A 14987-nucleotide genomic window follows, 5' to 3' on the forward strand; every position below is an offset into this window, starting at 1 on the left:
TTAATAAAAAAATACTGTGGTAGTACCATGGTACAATACATACTGTAATAATGCCATTGCACTTTTTTTTGCACTAGCAGTTTCCACCCATATTCAAGACATTCTAAAAAAAGTTTCATGGCGATTTCACTGAGTTGCTATGCTAGTGTTGGTGTGTGGATATGCCAAACCTGCCTGAATTTTCCCGCCGGCGCTGTTGTCTGATACCCCATGAACCCTGTCAGCAGAGGCAGGCACCCCGACCCCCTTCCAATATGGTATTTTTTAAGACTAACTCAACACTAACCCAGGTGCCAAGTGCCGAGGCCTGCCGCAATGCACAGTTACTGCACAAACCTGCTAATGATCCTTTTGTCCCGCCTGAGCGTTTCCTCTCTCCATTAACCTGTCAATTAGAGCTCAGCTCCAGGGCAGCACAAATATCAGCGCTGGTAAATGTACATGTGGGCTGGGATGGGGAGGAATGACTGTGATTAAATCCCCACCCCTCTACACTCCTGCTCTTTGGACCTGTCCCGCTCTGCTCTCTGGGCTCTGACTGCCCTAACAAGCTCTGACGTGCGGCATTGAGCACAGGAGAGAGCCTGCAGGGCAGGAGAGGAGTAACGCAGTGCTCATTGATAATCAGGTCTCATCCCCCGAGCAGCGGTCAAACAGAACAGCCCACATCTCGACCTGCATTGCTAATCCGACCCGTGCGGGTGTCACGCTGATACACCTGGCGTGTCAGAAACGCAGAATGAGGTCTGTACGCACAAACTTGTCTCCCGTTATGATGGGGCTCTGTGTTTAATTGGTTTATCTGTTTGCAGGAGTGCATTAGCGTTTAGCGGCTCTGTGCACTCTTGCGGATGGCGAGGTTTTTGTTTGTCAGATGCTTCGTCTTTGCTTTAATAATGGACTCGCGATTTATCTCGCCGTTTGTTCTGTTGTCTTTGTTCTGCTAATTGGCAGAAGATCTGATTTATGTACATCCAGATAGGATCTTTGATAATGGCATTGTTGATAATAAAAACGCATGACTCCCAAAAGATGAACAGTTTCTGGAATAATAAAACCCCAGACACGAACAAAATTCACGTCGTTTGGTTCGTCGTCCTTCTTATGAGCAGCGAATGAATAATGCGGGTAATTGTAAAAGCGTTCTGAACTACTGCAATTTTTAGCGTGTCTCCAGATAACCTGACAAAATTGGGTTGCGTGGTGTTGCAATACCAAAAGTGTCAAATGCTAATAAGACACAAAAATGACAAACAGTACTAAGAATGGATTCAGTTCTTTAGGGGTGCATTAAAAAGCATTAAAGACACAGTTTAAATTTTGTCAAAGAACCAAATCGAAACTGAAGTATTTTGGTGGCAAAGAACTTTTAGGTTACAAGCATTCGTCTAAATATCTTTCATTGTGCATATCAGAAGAAAGAAATGTAAACGGATTTGGAACAACTCGAGGGTGAGTAAATCAATGAATCAAGTTATCTGTTTCTTTAAGTATTATTTGCCTGTTTTAAGTATGATTGGTTAAAAATATAGAGTTTCAAAATGTATTATGATTAGTGTTATGACAATAAAGCTCAATACGCACTCAAATCTGACACAGTTCATGTGAGACTAAGGGAAAAATGTATAGTCTGTGCATTGCAACTGCAATATTTCCAATCTATCACTAATTTTCAATCGCCTGCCTGCCGTCTGTTTGTGTCAATGTATCGATTTAACATCAACACTCGGGTTCAAGGGCTGGTATGATACCGGACCCAAAATGTTGGTGTCGAGCCAAATGCATACAGTGACAGACTGACACATACATGTTGACAGACATCTCATAAAACACACACACACACACTGCAAAGGTGTGATCAAGGTTCAGTGCTGGATGTTCAGACAGGTAGGGAAGCAGGAGCTCTGGTCCCCAAGGCTCGAGAAAATCTGGATGTACTTTTTGAATTATTGATGCAATGTGGACTATGCATAATGCAAAATACATGTGCTGGGGAGACCCGGGGCAGTGCTTTGGAGGCAGGTAGGAAGGCTGTTTTGAGCGCAGCCAAAATGGGCACTAGATCCCAGTTTAGAAGCCTCAACTGACAGGTTTGGCTGTACTGAAGTCAGTGCAGCTCATCGTGCTGTAGAGAGGTTTCACTGTTCAACACACAGACCTTTAGATATACATACTTTTTTAGCAAGCAAACAGATTCGTGTGCATTTTAACAGCGTCGTTTCTTTTTCTTTCTGTTGGGGGCGTTTGCTGTCCGAAATTGAACAAATGGATACTTCAGCGCAAATGACTTATGGCTTCTCTTGACGGCAATAGTTTAATGAAGATATGAAACACGGGGTAATTCTGTTCCATTTGTTTCATTCAGATACTTTCTTGGCTGCCTGTCATTGGCTGCTTTGTTTTCTTTTGGGATTGACTCAATAAGAAGGAAACTTGGCGGAATGACTGTAAAATGCATCCAGACTTGAAATCACACTTGCTTTTTTCTTGATGTTTCAAGCATCTAACTATTGTTCATACTTAGGGATAGAGATTTCAACAAACTCTTGAACCACACTCCACATTTGTCCTGCTCTGTTTTGTTGTAGACATGAATGATAAATCGTATGGCTTATCGAGGAGAGGTGCGCTATTACTTTTCTAAGCAATCTTGATTGGGTGGACGATTAAAATCATATAGACTTACATTACAGGAGGAATCCAGCCATATTTAGGCCTAGGGACCTTAACCTTTTATTACAGAGAGTTACGGGTGGGCTCTTGTTATAGGAAACCATCCAGACCACCCTATAGTACTGCACTTAAAACACTTAGCAACCACAAAGCAACACCTTGGCAACCACCAACAACACCCTAGCCACAAGATGTGCCTCTGTACTGCAGAGTTCAACATGCAAATGCGTTAAATATTGTTATTGAGGATATGCTCGGATTTCACCGGACATAGTTCACTCTGCTTTTAAAATAATCTTTTCCATTATAAGTTGCAATGAGACCAAACCGCACAGGTTTTGACAATGATTGTAAAAGAAACCCCCTGGAAAATGAAAGATCAACAATATTCAGACTGTAATTCATGTCAGCCACACAGGGTGCAGGCACACATGCAGACAGTATTAATTCCAACCCAGAACCGTCTATGAACTTCTGTTGACCCTCTTCATTGAAATGCACACAAATCCAGACAGACAATGAGACCATCAATCGCTTCCCTACCCTCCACCAGACGCCAGCACTTTGATTGTGTATCATGAAAGCAAATATGTTTACCTTATACAGACATAAAGTTACAGTGCCCAAGGTCAGATAAACAATCTCCACATCCAAAGAGTTTGCTTAGAGTCGGGCGTCTTCACTTCAAATGGCAGGATATGCATTTCTTCAAGATGCCTTATGGATTTACCATATTAAGTCAGGAAGTGATTCATCGTTGCTTAAAAGAGAATTATTTAAGATGCATGTTGGTGAGACATGTTAGGAGTAGAAAGCGTCTCAAGTTCACGTAACGTAGTTGAAGACAACCTTATGGTTCATCACCAAAGTCCATTTCTGAGCTGCTTTCATTAATATTTGACCTTGGAAAATCGTACTGAATCTTAAAAGGGTTATAAGTATGTATTTACACACAAGAACCGGCCCTTCTGGGTGGTTTGACGTGAATGAAAATAGGCTGTCAGGGGTTATACATATAGATGATATATGCAGGTGTACTGTCTTAAGGCTTTGTGTTTTTTCACAAAGAATTGTTGAAAAAACATATTTCCAATAGACTGAATGTTCAACACAGAGGCACATAATAGAACAACCCACTGAACAGATATTAAGTAAGCCATAAATTCTGAATAAGATCCATTCAAGCATGTTGAGCATTTCATCAGATCAAAGAATCACGATTCACATTAAGACTTCACAATTTGTTCTGTTGAGCATGAAAGAAGATGTTTTAAACAATGTTTGCTACCAAACACATCTGGGTCACCATTGATCACATGTTGTTGTTTTTCTATGACAGTCAATGGTGCCCAAGAACTGTTCAGTTGCGAACATTCTCCCAAATATCTTTCTTTGCGTTCAACAGAACAATGACATTTATACGGGCTTGGAACAATTTCAAGGTGTGTAAATTATGGCAGAATTTAAATTTTTGGTTGAAATGTCACTTAAATAATCAGAATTTTCTCCAGAATTTCCATTGTTCAGCTTCATATCCGAACAACAAAGAAAAGTTATTTGATTTAATGCAAAGACCGGATTAACCACACAGCTGGGTTGAATTGTAGGACAGGAATGGCACGCGGCAGCAGAGAGCCATGCACTCATTAGGGACGGAATGTAATAAAAAAGATGATGTCTTCAGGGGAAAAACAAGCCCTCCCGGTCGATACGATTCAGTGAGAGAGTGTCCCGTTTCGGTTGATGAAACGCATCACAATGGAATACAATTTTAGCTCCTGCTTTTTGTGAGCATCCCTGGACACTGTAGCGGAGGAGAGAATGCCAACATCTCTGGTACGACGGAAATACTGGATTCTTCAGAGTTCTGAGAGGGTGTCTACCTCCAGCCCTGACACAAGCACCTGACCGGGTGACATCTCATCTGCTGGATGCAATGCCCTCCTGACTTTACTGGAATAGCTGGAACGATGTTTTAAACCTGTCGCCCTCCTTCTAGGTCATGTCCTTCTGGCTCCTGCGGGACAGGCTGAGAACATAAAACACCCTGAAGAAAAGGGAAGAGAAACTACACCTTCACCCGTTTTAACATGAAGCCTTTAATCCAGAGTGTGTTATTATTGGAGGAGGGATATCTGATGGACGACGGCAGATAGCGCAGAGGTGAAAAAGTTACTTAAACAAAAACAGAACCTTATGAATGTGATGGTTGCCTGGCAGCAAAGTTCAATTATGAGCGTGAAGAGAAGTCATTTATCTCTTCTCATGCAAACCCCAATGCATTGCTGATGCAGAGATTGCAGGCAATGTTGTGTACTGTAGATGCGGGTTAATAGAAGGAGGATAAACACCAACACTCTGGTGTTTTCACATGAAAAAAAATCACGATTGAAATCTCAATGTTGCACTTGTTTGAACATTCCAGATTTTGATTTGAAACATAAACAAATACACATGCACAACTGTGGTGAAACAATAAAGGGATGGTTCACCCTAAAATGAAAATGCTGTCATCATTTACTCTATTAGAAGATATTAGAAGATATTTTCAAGAAACCAAACAATTGCGGTACCCATTGACATTGGTTTTGTGTCTATACAATTAAAGTGAATGGGTACCGGCATCACTCCATCCAGGGTGTATCCTGCCTTGATGCCCGATGACTCCTGAGATAGGCACAGGCTCCCCGTGACCCGAGGTAGTTCGGATAAGCGGTAGAAAATGGAATGGAATGGAATGGGTACCGGCATTATTTGGTTGCCAATGTTCTTCAAAATATCTTCATGTGTGTTATGCAGAAATAAGAAAGTCTTACAAAGTTAAATTGCAATTGATGACAGAATTTATTTTTTGGGGTGAACTATCACTTAAATCTGCTTAATTTTAGAGAAATGTGTAAAACTAGGACAAAGGTAATTAAAAATAAAAATGAGATAAAATCTGATCTATTTTTTAACCAATTTGATTATTCCTAATCTAAAAATAATCTCATACTGTGCATAAAAGCAAAAAAATTGAATTTTGCATGTGAATTAAATTAAATTGGATTTTTGCTAATAAATGTTTTAATTTTACAGCTTTACGCTCTTTATTTGACTTCATTTTGTGACATCTTTTGACTGTTTTTGATGTTTTTTTATGTTCATTTGTTTTACATTTGGCAGACACTTTTATCCAAAGCGACTTACATCGCATTGTACTATAAAAAAAATCTAACTATGTGCAATTGCCTGGGATCAAACCCACAGGAAAGCTTTACAAAATACTTCATGAAAGTATTTTTGCTTATTCATATTCTGTTTTACCATACAGTTTTACCTCTGAGTTCTGAAAAAGTCAAAAAGTCAGCTGACTCCTTCTGGGCCTGGTAAAATACTGGTTTACACCTCGACTATATTGTTGTGATCTGGGTTCAGCTCTAACATTGATTGATATTTCTGAATGTTTCGAGTTCATCCGAGAACAGCAGTTGTCACTGTCGTCTTTTCATTGATCTTCGAAGTATGTGTCCCAACATCCTGCTGGGTTCCACTCTGAGCATGAGACCCTCTGGATGTAACTGACAGCTTCTCTGACTGAAAGCAGATGCTGTAGAAGATCTATGTGCTCTTATTCCAAGTCACCTTTCCTTCGCTATAGCCAAATCTGTGCATTCAGTCTGCTTTATTCACTCGGCTCAGATCTTTCTGGGATGGCAGACTGTCTAATGAATGCATAAGAACCTTTCAAAGGCATTAAGAGGAAGTCATGCCTTTACAATAAATTCCACTGCCAAGCCTGTTTGGATGCTTTCCAGGAGCCGTTTTCCCACAAAAGCTGAAGCCACAGCCAAATAGTTTTTCTTCCTTTAGCCCCATTCGTCCTGATTGTTAAGGTGATGATAATGTCCTGGCTGCAGTTCAGGTAATTAGAGGTATGCGGTGATTTCTCTTAGAAAACACATAATTATTTTCAGACAGATGTTGTAAATAAAGTTTGGGGAAGAAAGAACTGAAAAGCAATCATAATGACTGCTGTTGAAATCATTCGATCATTAAATATTCAGCATCTTTTTACTCACAGACCACATGGAATCTGCTCCCTCAGAGCTCTGCTTGAAAGCTGTCGATCATTCACAGACTTCAGCTCATCATCTGGTCTTCTTTTATAAAATAATGTGGATAATATTTGTTTTACTTAAACCGTGTCCAAAAACAAAGTTTATTCTGATGTGTTGTAGTATTATTCTTAAACCAAAAAATAAGAAAGCATACTTTTAGTCTAACATTCTCAGAAATATATTTAAATTACACCTAAATATATACTTGACTTTACATTGACTGAAGTCTAAGTTTGTCTTTTCTTTGAGATATAATCAAAATTAAGTTTTCTAAGTGTACTTGGCTGGTAGTTTTGTTTACTCTTTGATTGGGTTGCCTTTTATATACTCTTTTCCACATAGTTTTACATACTGTATTGAAAATATTTAAGTTTATATAGTTACAAATTATGGTAATGTATAAAAAATATATTGTAAATTATAAGTATGATGTTTAGTAAAGAAGAAAATGCAGAACTACACATGCAGCACAGCATAAAAGCTGCAAGACAGTACACTGCAAAGTATACTTACATAAATAAGAAATGTGCTAGAAGTACTGAACGAGTAAACTAACAGTATTTCTATTAGTTTACAGTTTAAAAATAAACAAAACATAGTCAGTTGTGTTTCACTTCAAAAGTATACTTTTATGAACTACAATAATGTATACTTAGTGCAAGTATGTAAAATGATTATACTATAGAGTAAAATAATGCAAATGTAGTAGTTTGTACTTAATAGTATTAAGTACTTAAGTGTGCTTGGTAAAATTAACTTAGTTTACTTATTTTTGTCCGTAAGAAAAGAGTTTTAAACTCACATCTTGTGGTCATATTTGCACGAGAAAAAGTTACTCAAAACTCCTACATATTTTCCTCACAAAAGCCTGAAAGCTTCGTGATTTTCCGTTTTCATCCAAAGTTAAGTCGAGCATATTCTCCCTAAAGAAAAAAATAATAGTCCCCTCACATTTAGTGAACACGGGAAAACTGCTTCAATTCACGTGAAGTCATTGATTTATTGGAAAAAGGTTCTTGTAGTCAAAACGCTCCTTCTATTATTAGTGTCCTCTTAAAAATCAGTATGCCTGTAAATACAGATGGATGTGGCAGGAATAAATGTGATGGTGTTAGAAGAATGAAGCATCTCATGAGCCAGAGAGCTGGGAGTGATTTTAAAAGCATGCTAAAACTCAGCTAAATGCAGCAATCGATACAGCGCCATACACTGAGAGAGAGGTGGCGTGCGGAAAACAGGGACGTGACCCAACTGCTCTATAGTCCAGAGCTCTTCCTTTGATTCACTGTTTTCCCAAAAGTGCTCATGCAGGGCTGGAATGATTATATGTCCACTGATTGCATTACAAAGGCACATCTGACTTAAAGTGTACCAAAACAATCTATCCAGTGCTCCTCGTAAATTCTGCAGTTTGTGCGGTAAATGATCTCCGACCTTTTCTGTTGAGAATATCACTTTGTTTATCTTACTGTATATATTTTCTTACTTCAGACCATTTGTGAGAATTAGCTAAAAATGGCATTTAAATTTATGCCATTGACAATGAGGATGTCCAAGATGATAAAAAATTTATTTATTTATTTATTTAAATGTGTGAAATTCATTGGCATTACCAGATCACATAAGGCTCATCCTTAATCCTCTACATATTTTTAGAAGTCATCTCTTAGATTTCATTTTAAAATTATCTAGTTTTGTATGTCTGTTTTGTCTTCCTCTCAAGAGTAACTACAATTCCTGTGCGTTACAAATTCACTGTGTCATCCAATGCCTACCTGTCTGCCCTGCTGCAGGATGAGACAGCACTTACAGTACATACATAATAAATGAACAAGCGTGTAAACTGCATATGTTTGTTGAAAAGGTCAATAACAACCTTCACATTCTACAAATCCGATTAGTACCAGCTGAGCTGTGACAGGTGCATGGCAGCATGCATGATGCTCTTTACATCCATGATAATGCTAGATATCTGTTACTGTGTATGCATGCAAACAGTGTCTGAATAAGGGTCTAGAGCCGAGCATTGGGTTCAGATCAATAGGCTTAGCTGCAACAGATCTTGATGTGCTCATGACAGTGTCAGATCTCCATGGAGACCACAAAGAGCCAGTAAACCAATTCACAAAATGTCCTGAGAGGACGAGTGTGGAAAACCACGCAGTGCTGGCAAAACGCATTTATAGTCCAGGGCAGAATTATGTTTGGATTATTACTTCCCAATACTGAATAGTCGAGTGTCAGTATGATTAATGCTTACAATTTACAGTCGTAACATTTTCATGCGCAGTGCTTTCTAAACAAAGAAGAAGCTTCAGCGACTGAGTTTGTCTACTGTGACAAGATAATTCTGTGATTAGATAAATATGTAATGTTGGTATGTTTGGACAGTTAAATTACATGAGACCGAACTATTGATTTATTACTAAGAAATGCCCAAAAAATGAGTTGGAGGAAAGTTGACGTGGCATGTTTAACAGTGACAACAGTATCGTACCGAATTCTGTACTTTCTTTCAAACAGCACTGAAACTGAAAACTATTTTAAATCACGGCATTTCAGAATAATTTCAAATTGAGATTTTATTTGTATAATTTTTCATAATTTCTTTAGAGACAACATGTAACATTTCTCATTTGTGATAAAGAAAATGATAACCCCCCACCAAAACAAATAGTCAAACAGTTTTTAATTATTAATAATAATAATAAACAATTCATGTCTATTCAAAACTAATAATAAACAGTTATTAAATAATAAAATAATGAAAATAATATTGATAATGATAAAAATAAACAAATCCTGTCCATCCAAAACAAATATTAAACAGTTATTTAATAATAATAATTTTGTCAACTTGTATACCTATTAAAATTAGGATCAGGACATTTCCTTTAGACATAACTTGGTATATTAGTATAATATTTATTATTTACAGTGGGTAAGGTGTTTGATGGAATCTAGGTCTGTGTAACTGTTTTTAAAGATTCTGTGCTGGCAAAACTATTAGTGAAGTTTTGGCCTGTGGTGGGCCCCTGGGGGCCAAGACAACGAGATACAGGAGCTGTCAAAAAAATACCAAGAGGCCCCAAAAGAGAGCTGCGTATGCAGTTATGTGTCCTCCCTGAATCAGTATTCCAGACATGGATGGTGATATAATCCTCCTAGCAAAATAATGATAGCCAACTTTTCAATATAGTAAGATTACATTTTTATTGTTTCATCTATCTGTGACTGCTTGCTTATTTTTTTGGCCTTCGGGGTAAACTCTAATTTGTTCTGATACATCTGACTATTTCTTGGGAATGTGCATCAGAAATGCTGCGTAAACTGAAAACAGAACTTTTGTTATTGCTTCCCCTTTTGTTATGTGCCGTAACATATGTGTTTGGAATCGTTGTGCCTTTCAAAGTCAAATAGCTTCAACACAAACAAAATTGTGAAGGTTTTCATTTTCTGTCACTTATCATTGAGCAGACACACATCCTAAGTGACATAACACTGTAACATAAGTATTATTTTGTATATGTTTCATGTAGAGAAAAGTGTGTCGGACACCTGTCCACCAGCTGGCTCTCTGACAGACCTGTGATCTCAACGTGCGCGCAAAGCGAGAGGAATTTATACAAGCAGTTCCCAGAGAGCCTCTCTCTGTTACTAATATAAGGATACAGTAATTATGAAACCCTTTTAAGCGCAGCCAAGCAATTTGAGATGTACTCTATTTGTTCAAGGTTTGTGGTTCATTGGCAAACAGATGTTGCGGAGCCACATGATTAATACTAATTGTTCCAGATGAAGAATAGTCTAAATAAATACATAAACAAAATAATCTCCCAATCTCAAATGGTTTCCGTAAATTATGACAATGTTTGTGATCTTTCATCCTAATGGAAAAGTATGATTTCGGCGTACTTATGATTGTCCCAGACCTATTTTCCTTCATTAAAGGTACAAGAGCACCTACTCTGAACACACAAGGGAGCCATTTGAGTGCTGGGTGGGTGTTTTTAATATTCAGGATTTGCACGGATGGCACGTCCATATTAGTGTCCAAATGAAAATAAAAATGTGTTGTGTGATTTTGATAGTGAAACTATATAAATGCAAATGGGCGAAGGGCCCGATGGATGTTTCCCTCCCTCTGAACATCACTTTTCACTTCGTCTGCCCGACGCACTGAGATTCGTAAACAATTTGAACAACCAAATTGATTCTTTTATTTTAATTTCCTTCTCATAGCAAATGACAGTAAACCATTTTTCCTCCACGAGAAAAGTCTGATATTCCAAAGAGTTCCCAGAGGAGCCAGAATTTTGATGTTATAATGGCCCTTAAGGAAATATGCCAACCAGCTCAAAAACTCTATAAGCCTTTGACATATTTATGAAATATATGAGCTACAATAAAATATGAACCTAGTAAATCTAGTCAAGTTCAATAGCAAAAAAAATGCTTTTGAATTTCTAAACGTTATTGAATTTCTAACGGAGATGCATTTACACAACCCTGCCTCTAGAGGGCCCACATCAACCTGTTCGATAATTGCAAGGCCAGAATATCCTCTCTGGTCGAAAATAAAAAAAAACAAATATATAGTTATTGTATCTTTCATTGATCATTTTAATAAAACAAATATTTTGCATTGCTTAGACTAAAAGTCTTAATAGGAACAGAAAAGCTGCTTCGTCTGTAACGAATGTGACATATTTACTCTCTTAAATGTACGTGTCTCCATTGGTGGCAGGAAATCTCACTGCGTTTCTATTGCAGCTCGAGCATCTGTTTGCAGTCAGCCTCAGGTGCCAGTGTTTAATTTAGTTTACCACTCTGTATCTATTTATTCTGCTCCCGTAGCTGGAAAATTGATTTCCTTGCTTTGCACTGTTCATTATTCACCAGCCAATGAGTCTAAATGTGCTGAAATAAAACATGAAACACTTGTGGAGTTTAATAAGCTCTCTTTTAGAGGAGAAGAGAAGGAGGTGAAAAGGGAGGAGAGGAGAAAAATGGAGGAGAAGAGGTGGAAGGAGACACATAGTTCACATGGTTTGACCTAACCTCATTAGTTGGTGTAATAAACTGCAATGTATGTAATCTTAAATCTATAATTAACCATATTACAAATTGTATTTATTTTTATTTAGCTTGTGCAGAGGCTGCAGCTTTTCCCAGAGGGGAACTGGAATCCCCTAGTTGGGCCTGGGTTCTCCTCAGGGTTTTTTTTCTCCATTGGAGTTTTGGATTCCTCGCCACCGTTTGCATACTGTTCTGCCCTGTTTGTCTGGCTGCCTAAGCATTAGAATATTGAAGTTTTACTTAAAATGAATATGGCATATAGGAATTTATAGTCTGTTCAATATTCGACCTGTTTTTCTCTCTCCTTTATCTTAAATGTGTGCTTCTCAGTGATAACCACTGTGTGTATGTGTGAGTGTTCGTGCTGGTCTGTGCTTGCGTGTCAGTGTATGTGCGCATTTGTGTGTGTGTTAGTGCGTGTGCATATTGCGTGTGTGAAGTGCTTTGTGTGTAAGGTGTTTTAATCGGTCTGTGTGTCTGTTTTATGTGTTTTCACCTTTTTCGTTTTTATTTTTATAACTTTGAAGGTATGGCTTATAATCAATATGTTTATGTACAGCTGCTTTGTAACACTGAAAATTGTAAAAAGCGCTGTAAATAAAGTTGATTTGACTTGACTTGTGGGCCTAAATGTGCTCAGATAACAAAATCAAGACCTCATGGATTATGAAATTAAGAAGATTTCAGGGGTACCACTTAGAAGCAACACAAGTTGTCAAATATAAACTAAAACTTCTTATATTGTGCATATTTTGTTTTGACACATAAAAAGTCCAAATACTAATGTCCAGTTTGAACTTTTGTACATGTAGGCCTTTTCATTTTTCCTTTGAAAACTTTCATCAAATATTCAATATATGTAAATGTGATTTTAATTACAGTATGTTCCCTAGAATGACTATTGTTCATCAGATTGACTGCCCTCTCTGACATGCCATTACATAAGACATTAGTTCTGTGAATTAGCCATTGGAAGGCCCATTAAACTGCTTTAATCTGCGTTATATAGTCTACGTGTAAATTGCCACAAACACAGGTGCGATGATACCGTCCTGTTTGCTAACATCAGTGGTCAAATGCATTTGTTTACATTTCAATAAAATGAAATCCTTCTAGATGAAATACATAAAATGGATGTATATTTTGTATATCCTTAAGGGTATATGTATCTAATCAAAGCTCTATTGTGCATGACTGTCAATAAAAGTAGTAGGCCTGTGTGCTTTCATTTAAACACAACGTTCATTCTACCTTTCCTGTTCCATCATGGCAAATAGGCTGACATCAAAACTGTGCCAATTTAAAAGCTCAAAAACAGCTCCGAGTCTCCTCAATGCGCACATGAATCGCCTCTAATGGACCTCACACTCATTTACAAAGCTTGTAAAACCTCTGGGGGGATTTTCTGCATCAAATTAGCCCGCGCAATTTGAGGCACTTACAGTGGTCTGAAAATGCGGTCATTTACTTCGACGAATCCCAAACAGATGAATCACACAGGGTGATGGGCCTTTAGAGGCAGTGAACTTACAGTGGGTAATGTTTTTAATAACACACGGCAGTCATTTAAAGGTCCTTCCAGCCTGGCTTCTGTAAGCAGAAATCCTGTTAAGCAAAACACATTTGGAGGTGAAGGAGGACCTTGCGTCCTAATGAAGAACATGTCCTGGTCCATGTGCTTTGTGTGCGACTGCTATGCAGTTTACAAGCAGAATCCTCAACATCTGCCGGTTAATGGGAAGGTTTAAAGGCTTCCGTCAGCCAAACACTGTTGTGCACATTTCAGGTTGCGGCTGTAAAGGGGATCAGTGGTTTGCTTCATTTAAAAGATGATGTCATTTGTGGCTTTGTTGCTTTATGATTTATGGTGGCTTGTAAACACAGCAGATCTCCTGCATGTGGCTTTATTCACATGAGCATCTCTCACACAGCGCTGTAGAGTCTGAACTCAAGGAGGAGCCCACGCATTTTCTCCATTGCTTAATGTTTGCTTCCATCTAGTGTTTGAAGTATAGATTGCACATGAGGTTTAAAACAAAAACAATTCTATCCAGAGAATATTCAGCAATGGATTGACATTGTGATTATAGATATAGATTATTATACAGAGACAAAAAAATCTTTATGTGTTGCTTTGTTTAATACAGAAAGAAACCTAAAGGTGAAGCGCATTTGCCATACGATTTGGATTGATGCATTTACCATACGATTTGGAACGATGTTGTTTTTATCTGTGTGTCAAAAATAATATATATAAATATATATGATACATTAAAAAAGAAATGATCCAGATCTGTGTTTGTTGACAACAAGGTTTATTTCTTTATAAACAAAGATACAGAACTTGACCTACATGATTCAAACATGCACATATTTCCCTGCAAACCATGTTGTTTTCAGAAATGTGTAGACAGAACAAAGAGTATAGACATTTGTATAATATACAACTGTATTATAGTCTTAATGTGTAGGAAGGAGTCCTGGTGGGCCTGAAAGGCTAATGGGGCCCAAATCCCCCAAACCTCCCTAATCCTGTTTACATCCACGCTGCACTGTTTACATTCCAGCTGTTTTCCGGAATTAGTCTTTTTTGCATTCCTTGTCTCCCTGTTCAACTGCACTAAGTTTTGTCATGTGTATTTATGTTATAGTTAGTTTTAGTTAAATTTAGTTTAAAGTTTAAATGTAGTTATAAAGTTGGTTTGAAGTATATGTACTGTTAAGCAATGTTTCTCAAAAAGGGGCCGGGGACCCAACGGAGGGCGTCAACAAACTTCCAGAGAGGTCTTGAAGGGATAGTCAATTCTGTCATCATTTACTCACTCTCAGGTTATTCCAAAGCTGAATAAATGTATTTGTTCTGCTGAACACAAAGGCAGATGTTTGGAAAAATGTAAGTCACCATACAGATCTCATTCCCCATTTACTGCCATAGTAGAGAAAATAAATACTATAGGAGTAAATGGAGGATGAGATCTGTTTTGGGGTGAACTATCGCTTAAAGATACCTTCCAATTGTTTAAAATAAGAGAAGATGAGCTTATCAACTAAAATGAGCTGAGATGCATCTTTCTGATGATGCCAAGCCCTAGAATATGTTATTTTGTTGAAGATGTGAACGGAGAGCTTCAAATA

This window comes from Triplophysa dalaica, chromosome 21, assembly GCF_015846415.1.
Source record: "Triplophysa dalaica isolate WHDGS20190420 chromosome 21, ASM1584641v1, whole genome shotgun sequence".
Taxonomy (NCBI): domain Eukaryota; kingdom Metazoa; phylum Chordata; class Actinopteri; order Cypriniformes; family Nemacheilidae; genus Triplophysa; species Triplophysa dalaica.